The following is a 14,154-nucleotide window of genomic DNA, read 5'->3' as shown; positions in this document are numbered from 1 at the left end:
AGCGCCTTTTTTAAGATACCCAACTCATAGCAGATAGTCTCTTTTTTCTAGGCTCCTGTGTTAACTCTTTGTATGCCATATTTAATTAGCCACTTTTTATAGTTTTTTTCTTCTATTTGTGTTGTTACAGTGAAAATCCCATGAGGTACGAACTGTTAAGAGTATTAACAAAAATTTAAAATAAAAATACACATAAATTTGAAAAATAAACACATAGATATAGCACTTGATTTGAACTTATGTTCATGGGAAAATAAAACATATGAAAATGGATCACTGATGTAATTTGGAAATCTAAAATCATGTTGATGGGAAAAATTCAGCTGCATTTCACCGATTCCATCTGTTTAATATGAATTAGAAATAAAAATAATATGAATTAAAAATAAAAGTAAAAATATAAACACAAAAAATGGAAATGTAAATAGACTATAGATGATACAAGATACAGTATCTATTTATTACTGTTCTTTGTCATCAAGTTGGATGACATGTTTCCTATTTTTTGTTGTTGATTTGTTACTCTATATTGACAGGTTACTTATGGATTATCTGTTCAGTCTTGGATATATTATAGAATATGATTAAAGGGACACTCAATCAAAATTAAACTTTCGTTATTCTGATTGAGCATGCCATTTTAAACAACTTTCCAATTTACTTCCATTAACAAAATGTGAACAGTCTTTTTATATTTAAACTTTTTGAGTCACCAGCTCCTACTGAGCATGTGCAAGAATAAGTGTGTATGCATTTGTGAATGGCTGATGGCTGTCACATGGTACGTGTATGCATTTGTTATTGGCTGATGGCTGTCACATGGTACAGGGGGAGTGGAAAAAGACATAACTTTTAAAATTGTCAGAAAAAAAATCTACTACTCATGTGAAGTTCAGACTAAGTGCTATTGCATTGTCTCGTTATCTTGCATTTGTTGATTATGCAAATCTACTGTGTTGACTGGTCCTTTAAGGTCTAATTCAGAGTTTTGAACAAGTATATAAGTTCTGCTTCTGTTGTTAATAAAAACTTGTCCATATTACCTCCCCTATGGTTTTTGTGAATCTTTTTAATACCCCAGTATCTCAATGCTGAAGTATCTTTGTGGTGGTATTCATTAAAATGTCTATATAGGACTGTGTTATTCATTCCATGTTCAATACTGTTTAGGTGTTCTCTGATTCTTGTTTTAAATGTTCTACTTGTTTGTCCTACGTACTGTAATTTGCATTTACATTGAACAAGGTAAATCACATTTTCATGAGAGCATCTAATGGTGTCTCTAATTTTAAAGGACTTGCCTGTGTTATTAGATGTTGTTTCTTTTCTTTTAGAGCTGAATTTACATAATTTATAATCTATACAAGGGAAGAAGCCTTCAAGTCTGTTTCCTTTTTAAATCTTGTTCATGCATATTGAGGTTATCTTTACTTTTAAATTCGCTTGGTGCTAGCATGTTTTTCACATTTTTTGCTTTTTTGTAAATAATTTCTGTCTTTTTCTTATTCTTTGTCCCAGTATAGGATCTTTCTTTACAAGATGCCAGTGTTTTTGAATAATTTTCTTTATATTGTGTAGTTAGTTACAAGTGGAATTTTCAAATACCCTTCATTTTCTATATATTTCTTTTTTCTTTTTTGTTGTAACAGATCAGTTCTTTCAAGACATTTGACCAGTAATCTAGTATCCTCAATCTCCTCTACATCATATCCCCTTTTGTATAATTTATTAGCCAATGTTTTTGATTGAATGTCATAATCTTCAATATTTGTACAGTTTCGTCTCATCCTAAGAAATTGTCCCTTGGATATATTATTTTTCCATTTTTGTGGTGACAACTTTTTTTTATGTATGTAATTATTTGAATCTACTTGTTTGAAGTGGGTTTTGGTATTTATATCGTTATTTTGTATATTTATTTGTATGTCCAAAAAACTTATGTTAGTGGTACTTAGTCCATGGGTGAAGTTTAGACCCAAATTATTTTTGTTCAAATATTCCAAAAATATATTTAGCATCTCAATGTCTCCCTTCCAGATAATGAAAATATTGTCTATGAATCTTTTGTAGAGCACAAGATTCACACCCCACATCGATTGTTCTATGACGTTTTTTTCAAAATAGCCCCTAAATAAATTGGTGTAGATGGGTGAAAATCTTGTGCCCATAGTTGTTCCTTTAATTTGTAGATATAATTTTTTATTAAATAGGAAGGAGTTATTTGTTAGTATAAATTTTATACAGTTCAGAATGAAACTTTTTTGTGTATTGCACATTGTTGCATCTTTTCCTAGGTAGAATTAAATTGCCTTTAAGCCCAACATATGGCTAATGTTTGTATATAACAAGCTTACGTCACAGGTTACCGTGCAGTAGCCGTCTTTCCACTCTATATTATTCAAACAATTTAGGAATTGTGTTGTATCTTTCAGAAATGATGGTAAATCTATCACATATTGTTGTAAGTAGTGGTCTACATATTGAGATAGATTGGAGGTCAAAGGTTTGATACCTGATATGATCGGTCTGCCTGGGGGATGTGAAAGGTTCTTGTGAATCTTTGGAAGGAAATAAAATGTTGGAATTTTAGGGTCTTCTATTTTTAGGAATTTATATTCTGATTCGTTCAATAATCCTAGTCCTTTAGCTTCATCTAGTATCTTAAATAATTCAAACTGTTGTTTATGTGTTGGATTGTTCTTCAATATCGTATAGGTTGTCTTGTCATCTAATAATCTGTAAAATTCGTATAAATAGCATTCTGTATCCATTATTACAATATCAGCGCCCTTGTCAGCCTGTTTAATGGTTATACTTCCATCTGTTTTTAAGTTTTTCAAAATTTAATTTTCCTCTTTGGTTAAATTCCAATTTATATTCCCTGATGTATCACTTTTTTCCAAATCTTCTTTTACTAATTTTTCAAAAGTAGTTAAAAAAAGGGCCCTTTTCTTGTATGGGGAAAAAGTGGATTTGGGTCTGAATTCTGAGTGAATAAATTTGTTATTTTTACTAGTATTTTGTTCCAGTGGTTTTTTTTATAAAGTATTTCTTGAGAGTTAGTCTTCTAATGAATTGATTTATGTTCACTAGGGTTTCAAATTCATTCATTCTACATGATGGGGCTAATGTTAGTCCTTTACTAAGATTTTTTTTTTTTTGTCACTTAGTGATTTTTTTACTAATATTAAAGATCCCTTTGTAAGTAGTTTCTTTTATTTCCTCTATCTATGTGTATTTTTGTTTTTAAAAAACAATTCTAATACTCTTAACAGTTTGTACCTCATGGGATTTTCACGATAACAACACAAATAGAAGAAAAAACAATGTATCAAAGGTGGATAATTAAATATGGCATACCAAAGGGTTAACACAGGAGCCTATAAAAAGAGACTATCTGCTATGAGTCAGGTATTTTAAAAAAGGCGCTAAGCCAAAACGCGTTGATCACCTGACTACCCTGACCACCCTAACAGAGTTTGTACTATCTGTCAGCATCTGCAGTTATTACGGAGAATCTATCCTTTGTGGGTTATATACCCTTTTTACAAAGAACCACGCATGAATCCCCCTGCACCCAGGAGAAGATAAGATCTGTTATTTAAGATTACCCAGAAATATTCAAGGAGATATGGAGGATCACAATCTGCCAACACTTGCACATTGCAATACCTGCCAGCACTCGTACCTTATTACGGAGGAGGAATCTCCGGTGGGTTAAATACCCGCTTCTACAAAGAACATCGTGGGAACTTGTTTTCATTCATGAGAAGGATGATCTACATAGATCAGTGAAAAGGTTTCTTGCATACAGATAACCCTTATCGAGACACAGAAGCCCGCCAGAACCGGCTTAATAGGCCGGAACCACAGAGAGTGGCATAAGTTATATCAGCGAAGAAGCTGGGGATATATTTAATCCATTAACATTTGGAAGGAGCTAGAAAGTTGTCAGAGCTCTCAGACGCATCACATTATCTGTAAACGGTAAGACTGTTTTTTCCCCTTATACCATTAGCCACATTATGAGCTGTTAAACATCTTTGGAACTCTTTTTTTGGAAATCGCCCTACACGGTAAGACCGTTCGAGATATTTTATAACCACAAAGTTTAAGCATCCAGGATTGAATATCCTATTTCAAACTGTTACATTGACTCCCTCTTTCTTAACGCAACATTTCACTTTTGCTACATCAAGAGGATATTATACGAATATTATACATAAATATATTGTGTTTTTAGAGACTTTATTTGTAACATTTTGAGAAAACCTCACTTATTGTATTAATTTATATCCTATGTTAGACATATTTTATATAACATTCATAGCCATATACTGACACCGGTATCCTGTTTTATTGTTTTTAAATATACTGCATCAGAACTATTGTTTATATAATAAATCTATATTTTTGGAAACCTAATTTAATTCTTTAAACATTTTTTAGCGCTGCCCATATTTTTTTTCATTTTTTTCTTCCAAACACATTATATTACATTATGAAAGTGCCCCTATGGTTCTTGCACCCAGACCTGTCTGGGGTTAACTGCCTGTGACTCTGGTGACAGCATAGCTTCTTGTGAGTGCCACTGAGCACCCAGGGCTGAGCATGTTGCAGGGTCATGGGATGTGTACCCGGTCCGGTCTAGGAGTGCAGTCCCCTTCCGTGTTTTGTATATTACTGGGGTGATTACATAAGCCTGTGCATCCTTCCCTTGTTCCTAGTTTGTTTGGATTTGAGAGCTTGCATTGTGTGGCTGTTTTAGGATCCCAGGTTTTGGAAAGGACCTTAACGTGGTACCTGGGCTTGTCCCATTTGGCCAGATGCGGTAACTAACCTTTCCATTTTTACTTTTAAATCTTAGCTGTGAGCTTGCTAGTGAGTGCAGGGTTTTCTCTGTGTGTTGTATTAATTTGTTTTGTAATTTCCCCTATGGTTCTTGCACCCAGACCTGTCTGGGGTTAACTGCCTGTGACTCTGGTGACAGCACAGCTTCTTGTGAGTGCCACTGAGCACCCAGGGCTGAGCATGTTGCAGGGTCATGGGATGTGTACCCGGTCCAGTATATGAGTGTAGTCCCCTTCCGTGTTTTGTATATTACTGGGGTGATTACATAAGCCTGTGCACCCTTCCCTTGTTCCCAGTTTGTTTGGATTTGAGAGCTTGCACTGTGTGGCTGTTTTAGGGTCCCAGGTTTTGGAAAGGACCTTGACGTGGTACCTTGGCTTGTCCCATTTGGCCAGATGCGGTAACTAACCTTTCCATTTTTGCTTTTAAATCTTAGCTGTGAGCTTGCTAGTGAGTGCAGGGTTTTCTCTGTGTGTTGTATTAATCTGTTTTGTAATTTCCCCTATGGTTCTTGCACCTAGACCTGTCTGGGGTTAACTGCCTGTGACTCTGGTGACAGCACAGCTTCTTGTGAGTGCCACTGAGCACCAAGGGCTTAGCATGTTGCAGGGTCATGGGATGTGTCCCTGGTCCGGTCTAGGAGTGCAGTCCCCTTCCGTGTTTTGTATATATATATATATATATATATATATATATATATATATATATATATATATATATATATATATATATATACAGTTGTGTAAGTTTACATACCCTGGCAGAATTTATGATTTCTTGGCCATTTTTCAGAGAATATGAATGATAACACAAAAACTTTTCTTTCACTCATGGTTAGTGTTTGGCTGAAGCCATTTATTATCAATCAACTGTGTATACTCTTTTTAAATCATAATGACAACAGAAACTACCCAAATGACCCTGACCAAAAGTTTAGATACCCTGGTGATTTTGGCCTGATAACATGCACACAAGTTGACACAAAGGGCTTTGAATGGCTATTAAAGGTAACCATCCTCACCTGTGATCTCTGTCTGTATAAAAGGTCAATGAGTTTCTGGACTCCTGGCAGACCCTTTGCATCTTTCATCCAGTGCTGCACTGACGATTCTGGATTCTGAGTCATGGGGAAAGCAAAAGAATTGTCAAAGGATCTGCGGGAAAAGGTAGTTGAACTGTATAAAACAGGAAAGGGATATAAAAAGATATCCAAGGAATTGAGGATGCAAATCAGCAGTGTTCAAAATCTAATAAAGAAGTGGAAAATGAGGGGTTCTGTTGAAACCAAACCACGGTCGGGTAGACCAACTAAAATTTCAGCCACAACTGCCAGGAAAATTGTTCGGGATGCAAAGACATACCCACAAATAACTTCAGGTGAAATACAGGACATGTGGTGTGGCTGTTTCAAGATGCACTTGAAGAAAGATGGGCTGCACGTGCACAGCTAGGATATTTATTCAGACATGTAATTGTATACAGATGTCAGTAAAAAGTTCACAAAACAGGAAGGTCACATACGACCATAAAGTACATAAAACTACATAAAAAACGTATCAGAAATGAATAAAAACAACAGCCATTTACAGCATGAGCCTGATCCACAGCTGCCGCAGAACATAAACCACATGCAGCTGATCAGCTATTTCACTGTCTGAAGAAGTAGTTAATAGCGCTACGAAACGCGTCAGGATCCCCCCCTGCCATTAAGTATTCATTACTTGCTTGCTAAATAGCGAAATCAGCTGCACGTGGTTTATCTTCTGCAGCAGCTGTGGATTAGGCTCGTGTTTTTAGCAAGGCTATGTAAATGGCTGTTGTTTTTATTCATTTCTGATAGTTTTTTTATGTGGTTTTATATACTTCATGGTCATATGTGACCTTCCTGCTTTTGTGAACTTTTTACTGACATTTGTATACAATTACATGTCTGAATAAATATCCTAGCTGTGCACGTGCAGGTACTCACATGCAGTTTGAGTGTGTCCAAGAGAGCAGTTTGATCCAGGCAGGAGATTTCCCGGAGGAGGAGTATCTACTACTATAGCACAAGTGCCTTTAACATACCTCATACGTTTGAGGTGGAACCATGTGAGTTGTGCTGCATATCTTTATTTGAAGTCACTTAGTCTGTCCTGTCGTTTATTGCACTGGGTGCACCCCCCGTGTGCTTGTCTTTTCTCTATTCTATATATATTTACATACACGAACATACACATGTATGCTTATAAACACACATATTCATACATGTATACACACATGAACACACATATACAGACAAATATTCATACATGCATACACACATATACATACAGTATATACACACACACTTAGTACATGCATACACACACATATACATATATACATACATATACATGCATACACACATACACATATATACACACACACTTTAGTACATGCATACACACACATATACATATATACACACATACATATACACACACACATTTTAGACAGAAGTACTTGTATTATTTGTACAAAGAGGGTTTGTGTGTGTGAGAGAGAGAGAGTGTGTGTGTGTGTTTTTGAGAAAGTGAGTGTATGTGAGTGTAAGAGACATAGTGTATGTGTGCATGCATGTGTGTGTGAGAAAAAGAGAGTGTGTGAGAGAAAGAGTAGAGTGTGTGTCTATATGTGTGTGTGTATATGAGAGTGTCTATGTGTTTGTGTATATTAGCCCTAGTGAAGCACTAGAAATTACCAGCCCTAGTTAGACAAGCTATTTGTCATTAATCATTTTATTATTACAACAGTCTGTCCCTTTAAGTCATATATTCAATTTACTGCAAAATTGTTTTAACCCACTGTGTACAGGGAAAGGTCAATTAAGGAATTTAGCTGGGCGCCACAACTCAGGAAAGGTTGCAAATACTAATATATCTCTGTCACCTTTGGAAGACAGCATTGCAAATAATTATAATAAATAATATACACACACACATTTTAGACAGAAGTACTTGTATTATTTGTACAAAGAGGGTTTGTGTGTGTGAGAGAGAGAGAGTGTGTGTGTGTGTTTTTGAGAAAGTGAGTGTATGTGAGTGTAAGAGACATAGTGTATGTGTGCATGCATGTGTGTGTGAGAAAAAGAGAGTGTGTGAGAGAAAGAGTAGAGTGTGTGTCTATATGTGTGTGTGTATATGAGAGTGTCTATGTGTTTGTGTATATTAGCCCTAGTGAAGCACTAGAAATTACCAGCCCTAGTTAGACAAGCTATTTGTCATTAATCATTTTATTATTACAACAGTCTGTCCCTTTAAGTCATATATTCAATTTACTGCAAAATTGTTTTAACCCACTGTGTACAGGGAAAGGTCAATTAAGGAATTTAGCTGGGCGCCACAACTCAGGAAAGGTTGCAAATACTAATATATCTCTGTCACCTTTGGAAGACAGCATTGCAAATAATTATAATAAATAATAATTCACAAATAAAAGCTGCTAATCACTTATTTTGTGAAGACATTAAACTATAGTGACATTTTATCCAAAATAATTACTAACCTAAAAGGTTCTAAATAAAGGTAGAGGAACAGCACCCGTTAGAGACATGTCACTCATAATCCTGGCTAAGAAGAGAAGTGCCGCGCTGCGCTGCTTCCCAAATTTTCAGCCTCATGTGAGTCACGTGACGAACATGTCACATCCAGGCTCAGAAGAGGAGCCTTAGATAACCTGTATGAGACTTCTGCACATCCGCACTATCTGCTCTTAAAGTCCATGCGCTGCAGCACTCACTGTAGCGGTTGGAATTTAAGAGAGAGGGCATAGGTAGCGTAGCCGCCGGCCAGTGTTCTGTTGAGAACTCCAATTCGTCAAAAACTCCAATCTGACGTCACTTCCGGTGACTCTTTTATTTTAATATCTGTTTTGCCTCTGTCTGGGGGCCACCGCAGACCCTTTAGCATACACCCCAAGTAAACCTTGGGGAATGAGGTTTACAAGGGGGGCTTTGCAGAGGCAAAATAGATAGTGAAGATAGGCGATTACAGGGCCTATCTGATTGGTTGTGAATCCTGTCACTCACAGGACACGGAACAATCAGATGTATGGAAATACCGGAAGTGACGTCCGATTGGAGTTTTCGACATATTGGAGTTCTCGACAGGACACCGGCAAATATTACAGAGAACCGGAAATTAAATATACATTTAATTGCCTAGGCCTGTTACAGTTTACATGATACTGCACCTAGGTGCATGATCCCCACCCCTACACCTGCCTGAGCTTGTGCCTGCCCTGTACAGCGAGAGTTACCCAGTAACAAGTCATCCTCTCCATCGGCATCCTAGACTCTCCTCCTGTCTGTTTTTTCCACAGCAGTGGGAGAAATCAAGGGCCCAGTCGAACCTGCTGGGCCCCCCGTGACCTTTGCAACCCTGGAAGTTACGCCCCTGCCACCAGGGGAATAGAAGGACTCACAAGCATTCTTATAGAATCTCACCAGCCCAGAGACATTTAGATAATTGTCCCCTAAGTCTAAATTTCAAATGAGAAGTAGATTTTTTGTTCTGACAAATTTCAGAGTTCGTTCAATTTCCCTTCCCCTTGCATCATCTGACAGCCACCAGCCAATCACTTGAATTCTTATGCATGCTCAGTAGGAGATGGTGCCTCAGAAAGTGTTCATATAAGAAGATTGTGCACACTAGGAAAATGAAAGTGAATGGGAAAATTGGTAAAAATAAAACAAAATTGTGTGTTCTATTTAAATCATGAAAGTTTAATTTTGACTTTCTTTAAACAAGCAGTGGTGCTGGTCACAGGTGAAGGCCCTATTGCGATGAGGAGGTAGAAAAACACCATAGTATTATGCACAAATATGGTGGTGTGCCCCCTACTGTTATGGTACATGTAAGAATTGTAGCGGGACAGAAGGAGTCAGACATGATGCACCCTCTCTTATTTCCAGGGATCTCTTTAAAGGGACACTGAACCCAATTTTTTTTCTTTTGTGATTCAGATAGAGCATGCGATTTTAAGCAACTTTCTAATGTATTCCTATTATCACATTTTCTTCATTCTCTTGGAATCTTTATTTGAAAAGCAAGAATGTAAGTTTAGATGCCGGACCATTTTTGGTGTTGTTCTTGCTGATTGGTGGATAAATTCATCCACCAATAAACAAGCGCTGTCCAGGGTACTCAACCAAAAATTGTCTGGCTCCTTAGCTTAGATTCCTTCTTTTTCAAATAAAGATAGCAAGGGAACAAAGAAAAAATAATAATAGGAGTAAATTAGAAAGTTGTTTAAAACTGCATGCTCTATCTGAATAACGAAACAATTTTTTTTTGGGGTTCAGTGCCCCTTTAATTTACTCAAACTCCCAGCCTTTCTTATTTATCTGCCATTAGAAAAAAAAAAAACTTCCTTACTTTTTACAACATGAAATATCTTCATTTTAAATGTAATATTGTATTATTGTTCTCTTATTTAGTTTTTATTTCCTTCATGTTTTTGATGTTTCATGTTTAATGTCTTTAATCCCACTGTGCCTTAGATGAGAAATAGAATTCACAGATTTGCAGAAAGTTGTTGAATGAGAATGTGTGAAACTATTAAAGGGATATGAAACCCATTTTTTTATTAAAGGGACACTGAACCCAATTTTTTTCAGATAGAGCATGCAATTTTAAGCAACTTTCTAATTTACTCCTACTATCAATTTTTCTTCGTTCTCTTGCTATCTTTTTTTTAAAAAGAAGGCATCTAAGCTAAGGAGCCAGACAATTTCTGGTTTAGAACCATGGACAGCACTTGTTTTATTGGTGCTGTCCAATCAGCAAGGACAACCCAGGATGTTCACCAAAAATGGTCCGGTATCTAAAATTACATTCTTGCTTTTCAAATAAAGATGCCAAGAGAATGAAGAAAATTTGATAATAGGAGTAAATTGGAAAGTTGCTTAAAATTTATTGCTCTATCTGAATCATGAAAGAAAAAAAATTGGGTTGTGTCCCTTTAAGATAAAGAATATAATTTTAAACAACTTTCCAATTTACTTCTATTATCTAATTTGCTTTACTGGAAGCTAGTTAACGCACTAGTTGAGCCAATACCATGAAGCATATGCATGCAGCCACCAATCAGCAACTCCTGAGCCTACCTAGGTATCCTTTTCAACAAAGGATACCAAGAGAACAAAACAAATTAGATAATAGAAGTAAATTGGAAAGTTACTTAAAATTACATGCTCTATCTAAATCATGAAATAAAAATGTTAGGTGTCATGTCCCTTTAAGACTGTGTGAATAAAGATAATGTGTATGAAGAATTTTGATGTATTAAATTGTAAAATAGTGTTTTTTTCAGTAACTACTGTATAATTTGTCAATTCTCCCTTATTTTCTTTAAAGGACCACTCAATGCAGTAAAATTGCATAATTAACAAGTGCATAATAAAAAGACAATACAATAACACCTACTCTGAATTTCTAATAAGCAGTAGATTTTTTTCTGAAAAATTTATTTTTTCTCTCATTTTCCGGCCCCCTGTATCATGTGACAGCCATCAGCCAATCACAGACTAGTATGCGTATACCCTGTGAGCTTGTGCACATGCTCAGTAAGATCTTGTTCCCCAGAAAGTGTGAATATAAAAAATTTGATGATGGAAGTAAATTGGAAAGTATCTTAAAACTGTTGCTCTTTCTCAATCATAAAATATTATTTTGACTTCATTGTCCCTTTAAAAAAGTTGCCAACCCTATCTGAAGGGCTTTGCCCAAATTTATCTGTGATCCCTGATTCCCTGTAGTTACCCCCTAATTTTAATCCTTTCTCTGCTGAGCTATTTCACATTTATTTAACACTGCTGCACTCCCTGAATTTAAAGGTGTACTAAGAAAATACTAGTCTAATGCATTAAAGCATTTTCATATTGCACAATTGATTAAATATATTGATGTGTTTCCCCATGTAAAGAACGTTAAACACATAGATAAAGTCATCTACAGACTGACAATGCACTACTGGTCTAATAGTTGAACATGACTGCTGATACTGTATTTGTATAACAGACAATCATCATCCATGTTCAGCTTGGGGCTGGCAGTGCATTTCTGTTTCAGAGCTGACTTTAAATATGTGTTTAACCCTTTAAACACTGGCAAATATTAGTGCAATAAGAAAATCATCTATAGCAGTGATGGTCAGCTTCCTAACACATGGGAGGCATTGATCAAAATGTAATATGCCTTAAAGGGACATGAAACACAAATTAATAGAAGTGCATGGGTGACATTTTTGATTTGGCCAAATCTTTTTTTCCAAATAATCAAAATACTTTGTGTTTCGAACATTTGGTGCCCAGTGCTATTCAGTATTTGTCTAGTTTAAAACAAAATGAATACCGACGATTTGTGGATCATTTACATTCGTTTTCGTTAAACATAAATGTTCCAAAGCTACAGGTGAAAAAGTTAATCTGTAGTTTTATACAAACTTTAGTGCAGGCTCTGGGAAGTGTCAGCGATAAGCCGCCTATTAACGCGACCGGGGCTCTGTTAAGATGAGGATCAGATTAGTGCGTCTCTCCAGCTCACTTAGAGGGACATCCCAGTGCTTTTTTACTAATTATTTAATATTAATATTGCTTTAAAACATGAAACTTTTCAATATAGTGTATTCTAAAATATTGTTTCTTTCTTAAGGTATTTCGTTTTTTTTAAACTTTTTTTCTACTGCCTTTTTTTCCCCATTTACCTTAGCCAATGCTCTGGATCGTATTGATATACGACCATGAATGCGCATTGTGAACGAGCGCCATTAGCAAGCATTGACTGAGCATGCGCAGTGCATTTGTGATATCATTACAAAACCGCACAACTCCGTTCCCCTTTGTAGTTTGCCAGCTCGCTGCTTCATATCGGGAACTGCGAGCGGCTTAATTTCTATATAGCGTTTTGGAAGTTCCCAAACAAGGATATCTGAAAATTAATTTTATATTTAGTCATGAATATTTTTATTTATTAAAACGGTATTAATGCAAACAATCACATGTCTAAATACACACGCAGCACACAAAAAAAAATAAAAAATACACGGCTGATGAAAATTCTGAAGATCTGAAACTGATCAACAAACACTCTCCAGAACTCTATAGTAATCGAGTGATAACCGGACACCAAGGCATCAGTGAAAGGATAATTGAAATCTGAAAAATAAAATATAGGTATATAATTGTGAAATTACCCATTTACTAACGGCTTGGTGTCTGGTTATCACTCGATTACTATAGCGCGCCGCTCTTTTGATGAAGATCAGACACCTCCCTACCACTTACTGCTAAAAAATAGCAAATGAGGATGAGCTTGTGTGCACTCTGGCTCTCAGTGACTAATTTACATACTAAAAATGATTGGACAACGTCAGCAGCCTACACAAGACTGAAAACAAGTTTTTTTTATGACGGGCGTTTTTTAAACTTGTTGTGAGGACTTCCAAAATGCATTTTGTGTGAGTGGAAACAATATATTAAAGGGACACTGTAAGCAAAAACTAACTAAGCTTGTAAAGATTTAACTACCCTTATTAAGCATTTTCTCAATATAATCTCATAATGAGATCTTTACCGTATTGCCGTTATCATTCATCAAACTTTTATTGCTTTCCAAACCCACTCCATAGGTATACTTTTGTCCTTTCCAGTCTGGGCTGACAACTACGGTTGGAATATGGCGCTTCAATTAAGCTATGCGCTTGAGCAATATTGTGCAACATCACTGAAAACGTCACTCCTTGAAACACTGGCTGGACTGCTCTACGTTTTTCAGTTATGTGAGTGTAAATTCGGCAGCAACCATAAGAAATGAGCATGCGCAATTTGGAGGATTTTGATGCGCATGCCAAGTAGGGCCGATTCCTCATGTAATGATATGCAAGAGGACGAAATCGGATAGGTTATTGCTTGCTAACAGGTAATGCCCATATTAGAGGCAAGGCTTTTGTGACGTCATCGTGGATAAATAAAAATTAAAAATCAAACGTTAGGCACTATGGTTTTAGAAAAATATAAGGTTAGTAAGTTTAACTTTATGTTTATCTTCCATTTTATGGTGTTTGTTGGGGTTAAAAAACGTAAAAGTTAGTAATCCTTTAAGTATCGCTAATTTGTTTGATATATATCTCTTTAAAAACAAATGTGTGAGTTCTTTGCAATAAATAAATAACATTTTTGAGCTGGAATATCCCTTTAAAGTAAGTATTTTAACTAGTTAAAGGGAAACAAATGAATACTGACAAAGTCGTCCTTATTCCTTTATGTTTCTTTAAACTTCATGC

The sequence above is a fragment of the Bombina bombina genome, chromosome 7, assembly GCF_027579735.1.
Source record: "Bombina bombina isolate aBomBom1 chromosome 7, aBomBom1.pri, whole genome shotgun sequence".
NCBI classification, from domain to species: Eukaryota; Metazoa; Chordata; class Amphibia; order Anura; family Bombinatoridae; genus Bombina; species Bombina bombina.
This window is presented reverse-complemented; position numbering follows the sequence as displayed.